Consider the following 6,385-nt stretch of genomic DNA (forward strand, 5'->3'; position numbering starts at 1 on the left):
ATACCCCCTTTGTATTGTTTTTAAACCCCAGATTTGCTTTCTTGCACTCATATACCCAGTCACCCAGCCATCTGGTTATTATTGTCTGCTGCTTTCTTTCAGTAGAAACTGAAGTGGTTGCTTCACATCCCTTGGCTATTTCATAGTCTCACCTGAAGGCACTCTTCTCTTTCCTTGGCTAACTACATCAAGTATGAATCTATTGTGTAGTGGGAAGCCGCATGGATCGACGACAGACAACGACGTGGTGCATAGCACGCTTTATTAGGCACACAACAAGACATGCAGACAAACGGCCGGCAGGCCAACTATATACACACCTGGGGACCACCCCTTGGTCACCATAGGTGGGTTTGAATCTCCCGCCATGGCTCCCATTGGTTCCCCGGGGGAGGGACTAGGATCCTAGTCCCCATTGTCTTCCCAGACTGAAGCTCGGGTATGTGCGCTGACCTCTGGTGGCGGTCAGTGGACACAACAGAATCTATAACAGGCATTTGTAATTCATGATCAGTTCACTGAGAAGTTCTTCAAACAAGTATGCAAATGTAGGGATGCCAACCTCCAGATGGGATCTGGGGATCCCCCAGAATTACAGCTCATCCACAGACTACAGAGATCAGCTCCCCTGGAGAAAATGGATGCTTTGGAGAGTGGACTTTGTGGCATTTTACCCCATTTAGGTCTCTGTCTTCTCCAGGCTCCATTCCCTAATCTCCAGCAGTTTCCCAGCCTGGATCTGGTCGCCCTAACCTCCCCATCCCCTGCTGGTGGCCAGGGGGAACCTGGTAACCCTAATTTAGCATAAGAATAAAGGAGAAGAAGGGAGCGACTATGGCTCTGTATTAGAGCATTTGGTTGGCATGCAGAAGGTCCGAGGTCCAATTCCTAGCATCACTAGTTAAAAGCTTCAGGTGGAAGACTTCTGCCTGAGACACTGGGGAGAAGCTGCCGGGCTGAGTAGACAACACTGGTCTTGATGGAGCAGTGGTCTCATTCAGTATAAGGCAGCTTAGTGTGTTCAAGGAGTCTTATAGCATTTTAAAGACTAATAGATGTATTGGGGCATGAACACATATGCCACAAGAAGTCTATTAGTCTTTAAAGTCCCCATGGCTCCTTTTAGATGAACCTGTAACAGACGAACAGGACTGCACGTCAGATCTGGAATTTAAAACCATAATAACTGAATCAGCAGCTTTTTCTCCACTATCAAGGTAAAATGAAAACACAGCTCAAATGGAATCCTATCCTATCATATTAAAAATTAAAGACTGGTCTGACTAAAATGGTTTTAACAGCATGCCAGGCTTTCAGCCCTAGCAAATCTTAGATGGTTACTGATTTTGTAGACAAAGATCCAGAAAAAGGGTGGCTCAGTGGTAGACAGCATGCTTTGCATGCAGAAGATAGCAAGCTTAATCCCTGCCAGTGCCAACTGAAGGACCTTTGGACCTCTGTTTTCATGTTTCAGACAATCAGAGGATTCTGAGCAAAATGAGCAAGCGGGTGGCTGCAAGTGCAGAGCCCACTTGTGAGGTACGGCGGGGTAAAAGTCCCAAAATAAATAAATAAATAAAATGAATAGAGGATACAGAATGAAAATGATCAGATTCAATAAGAAATCTTGAGATTATTGAAGCTCCTTTAGCAGAAACCTATGACTAAAGTTTTTCACTGGATTTAGGACAGAAATTTGTATATGAAGAAGTTATTAATACACAAATGAGAACACAGTTAATATGGATTGTAGATTGTAGTTGAGATTACCATTATAACTAATTCTAAACAATGGTCTCAGCATATGTATTTAAAAAACTGCAAAATATGGCCATGTATAGATTGGGAATAGATTTCCCCCCTGCAAGCCCGGAGAAGCCCCAGGTCTGCAGAAAAATGGGAAACGTTTAATAAAAACCCACCTTTAAAAAAAAAACCTACAATAATAGGAATGCTGACTGCTTCTTTAAGAAAAGAATGCCATCGAGAAGTTGGGAAGGTGCCAAAATTGTAAGAACAACACAAAACCATTATTATATAACGAGCGTATATCACTTAATCAGGTTCTGAAATAGACCCAGAAAGTGTCTATTTTTGTGGATCTTTCCTTTGGTCGAATCTGCATTTGTCTTTCCCACCGGTGTCCGAGCCTTCTGACTCCGTCTTCAAAAAAGCTGTCTACATTTGGTTTTGGTTTCGCACCTCAACAATGCTAGCATACTTTTGCATGTCTGCATATGTTTATTGCCCTCTCGTGGTAGCTCCACTGCCATTGCGCCTCCGAACCATTTTAAATTAATCTTCTCCAAACAACTTTCAAACAAGCATAGAGAAAGGCGGCATCACAGCAGGACGAAACTGATTTAAAAATGCAAATACAGATTCTACCTTTTGATTCCCAGGCCGTGAACAGCAGGGCCTTAGCATCCTGTGAGAGGTGCTGAAATGTCCCCTGCAAACATAAGCTACCAACTTGGGTGATCCACACTATTGCCTTTGTAGCCATAAGACCTCTCTCCTTTTTCTAATAAACAACAGCAAGGATACACGGGATCACCATTACCTAGAAAGAACAGTCCCATTCCTTAAGCCTTGAACTGAGTGGGTGAAGGAATGCTAGAGAGAGCAACGCTAGAAGGAGAAATGAACAGGGCTATCTAACGCTGCAAGGAGAATGACTGTCCATTTTTCTGGAAGCTGATAGCGAAGAGTGAAGTGTATGCTTGGCTTTGATCCAGAACAAAACAACACCTGTGCTCCAGGTATCATAAGTCTAGGAAAACAGTGGTATAAAGGATGAGCGAGGAAGCCAAGATGCAAGACGAGAGCTTCGCAGACGAAGCTCGTGTCACTGGTGCATTGCAGCTGGCTTTCAAGTTGCTCTACTGCTGCTCTCTTGTATCCACTTCCACGAAGTGGGGGATAAGGAAGCATTCTTCCAAGCGAGTGCTTTTGAGCGAGCGCCTTGTGCTGCTGCGAGCCAAAAGAGGAGTGAGTGTGTGGCTGTGGTGCAGAGAAACCTGTCACACTGTCACTCGGTTTACTATAATCTGTCTGTTGCTGTCTGTCTGTTGCTGCTGATTTCCTTTGGGGATGAAGAAGGCAGGGGTTGCACCCGGATGAAAGAGCAGTAAAGCTGACTGTGGATTAAGAAGTGCCAAGCCAACTCCTGTCCTCCTCCTGTTATTGGAGAATAGCAACATGAAAACTAGTTGAATAGCCAGGTTTATAATTTGACCGAACAAAACCCTTTCAACTCTTAGCAGCTTCTTGACAACAGTTTTGAAATTCACCTGCTTTTTCAGTTGCACCTGTTACTGTTAACAATGTGCTCTGCCTGTATGGAGGTTTTTTCCCCCCTTTTGCCATCTATAAATGCATTGTTTCTGACTGAAGTGCATTTGAGAAAAAATAATTGGCTATTTCTTACAGAAATTAGAAGGGCTTCTTCCTTTTGTTGCCACTGATGTTGTTGTTGGTTTCCATGGCAATCCTCTCCATTCAAGAGAGAAACCACGCAAACGGTCTCCATGACAACATACTAGGATGCTTCGGAAACAGGCCTGGAGTAAATAAATTCAGCATTAAGCACAGTTTATGTATCCTCATAAGGCACAACCCAGACACTTGTTTATTTTTAATTGTGCCAACCAACTTGTCATTAACCTTTTGGAAAACATAGGATAGGTCTTCAATTGTTGCCTTTCTGCCCCTGGTTTTTGTCTGTTTTGTCCTCCTGTGTGTGTTTCTAGTATATAAAACCTCAGAATGGGAGGGGGGGTTTCCTTTGGGTCAGACATTAAAAGTTACCCTGCATAATGCAGAATGTATGCAAAAACTGTTGTGCAGCATTTCACATAAATATTTTTTAATGAAATGCAAAAAGGGCACCTCTCGGTCTTTGGCATTCGGAAGTAACCCTGTAGTCAGCGTTAAGAAGAGGAAGTCCCATGTTGGCTGTGAACAGAAGCATTGCAAGATGGTTGTTCACAGGGAAGGGTCCTGGCTCAGTGACTGAGCATGTGCTGTGTGTGCAGATGTCCTCAGTTCAGTCCCTGGTGTCTCCACGTAGAAGGATCATGTGGCAGGTTGTTATGTCTTGAGAGACATAATGGTAAAAGCATAATCTAGCATCGCTCATTATGCGGATTGTAAAACATGAAAATACTGACCAATGGTGTGCCTTCTGGAGGGAATGGTTTTGATTGGACATTATGTATTGATTATGATTGGTTGCAATGAACATAAGACGATTGGATACTGTAAGTATTGTGGGCGTGGCTATCTCAGCCAGAATTGTATATAAGTTTCCGTTTTGCCTATTGAAATTGTCTTGCTGGTCTAGTCCTTACAAGGCTAAGCCTTTATGCTGTTCTCACTGAAATAAAGCTGAAATCACTTGTTGAACTGTTCCTCCGAGTTAAGTGTCATACTTAACACAGGTGATGTGCAAGACCTCCATCTAACACCCTGGAGAGCTACTGCCCATCAGAGTAAACAAAACTGTCCTTGAAGATGAATGGTCTGACCCAGGCATAAGGCAGTTTCATCTGTATGCATCCACCGAAGCACAAAATATATGAAGTTTAAAAACAAAAGGCTTGTAAATACTTTCTATTTTATTTTGCTGTTGATCCACATCTTTTGTCTATATGAAATTTAGTACTTGGTGTTTCCAATAGTGAAGTGCTAGCCAGGACAGAATATGAGATGCAAACTTGTCAAAATTATTCAGTTTCTTTCACGATCATGACAATACAATCTGTGGTGTCAAAACTAGTGTGGTTTATTGGTTAAAGAGTTGGACTAGGATCTGAGAGATCCAGGTTCGAATCCCTGCTCTGCACTGCTGGGTGACCTTGGGCAGTCACACACTCTCAGCCTAACTTGCCTCACAGGGTCATTGTGAGAGTAAAATGGAGCAGAGGAGAATGAAGTAAGCTATTTTGGATTCCCATTGGGGAGAAGTGCAGGGTGTAAATTAAGTGTGTATGTATGTATTCATTTATTTATTGGGATTTATATCCCACCGTCCCCCTCAAGCAGGCTCAGAGCAGGTTACACTACACTAAAAAAACAGATAAGAACAGTATCCATACAATTCAATTAAAAAACCCAAGAGACAGATTAACACAAGATGGCGAGCTAAATATATTGACAGAATTAACACATCCCGGGAGCATGGTGTAGATGTGTGCAGGAAACCCGCATATCAGCAGGTGCACCTAGGCCAATGCCTATGGCATAAGTTGGTGCAGTGCATGATTTAAGCAGGTGCAGGGAGGCTGATGGAATCAGACATCCACTACCTCAACCAAAGGCCTGGCAGAATTGTAGTAAGTCCTGCAGGGCCCTGATCGCAACTGGAAGCGTGTTCCACCAAGCCGGAGCCAGAGCTGAAAAAGCTCTGGCTCTGGTTGAGGCTAAATGGATTTCCTTTGGGCTGGGGACTACCAGGACATATTTTCCTGAGGAGCATAGAGCTTTCTGGGGGACATACGGGGAGAGGCAGTCCTGCAGATATGTCGGTCTGGGAAAAGTAAGTAAATTTTCCCATAGTAGTGAATCAGCAAGGTCTTCATCCCACAGCTATGCCTGTTCTGTTAAAGAAATCAGGGTAAATAACATGAAACCACTGAAGCAGCCATGTAGACTGTTCAATTGTTGGGCCAACACATGCAGATGATGCACTATGAGAATGAAAAGAGGGCAGAGTTCTAATAATCAAAAGAGATCTCCATCTCCCCCTAGCCTGCTGAAAACATGCAAAGAATAAATGAAAGGGGAGTGGTATATCAAAAGACAAAGGGAAATGGATGTGTGTGCACTGAAATTATCGTGACTATTATAGCATCCAGGGATAATCAGTGCTGTAGACTTGGCCATCTCAAAATTTAATGACAGCACTTTCCTCCAAAATCTTTCTTTTGTGAAACATACTCTGGGCATTTTTGCTGAAGGACTATGATTGAAAGAACTCCTAGGCTGTGTCCACACTGGTGGCTTGGCGCAATATGGTGCCGCCTCTAATTGAACCAGTTTAAAGTGTTGTGGGGCATATCAACCACACAGCACACCCTGCTGTGGATTACCCATGGCGACAACCCATGGTAAAGCATCCACATTATTGCAACGCCTCAGCCACAGAGCACGCTGCCAAAAAGATTTCAAAATTCATGTGCGCATGCGCACACATGCGCATATAGGCATTAAAAAAAAGACACCTACCTAGCGGCAGAACGGATCTGCAGGTTCAGACTGCCAAATCTGTTCCGCGTGTGCTGCCCCGCGTTCAGACATCTGGCCATGTGCGATGACTGCGCGGGGGCCCGAAAACACTACTTGTGATGTGGTGGCTTTTTAACCCGGCTCCAAGTCATCCTGT

Source organism: Gekko japonicus, unplaced genomic scaffold, assembly GCF_001447785.1.
Source record: "Gekko japonicus isolate JY-2015 unplaced genomic scaffold, Gekko_japonicus_V1.1 scaffold1097, whole genome shotgun sequence".
Classification (NCBI taxonomy): domain Eukaryota; kingdom Metazoa; phylum Chordata; class Lepidosauria; order Squamata; family Gekkonidae; genus Gekko; species Gekko japonicus.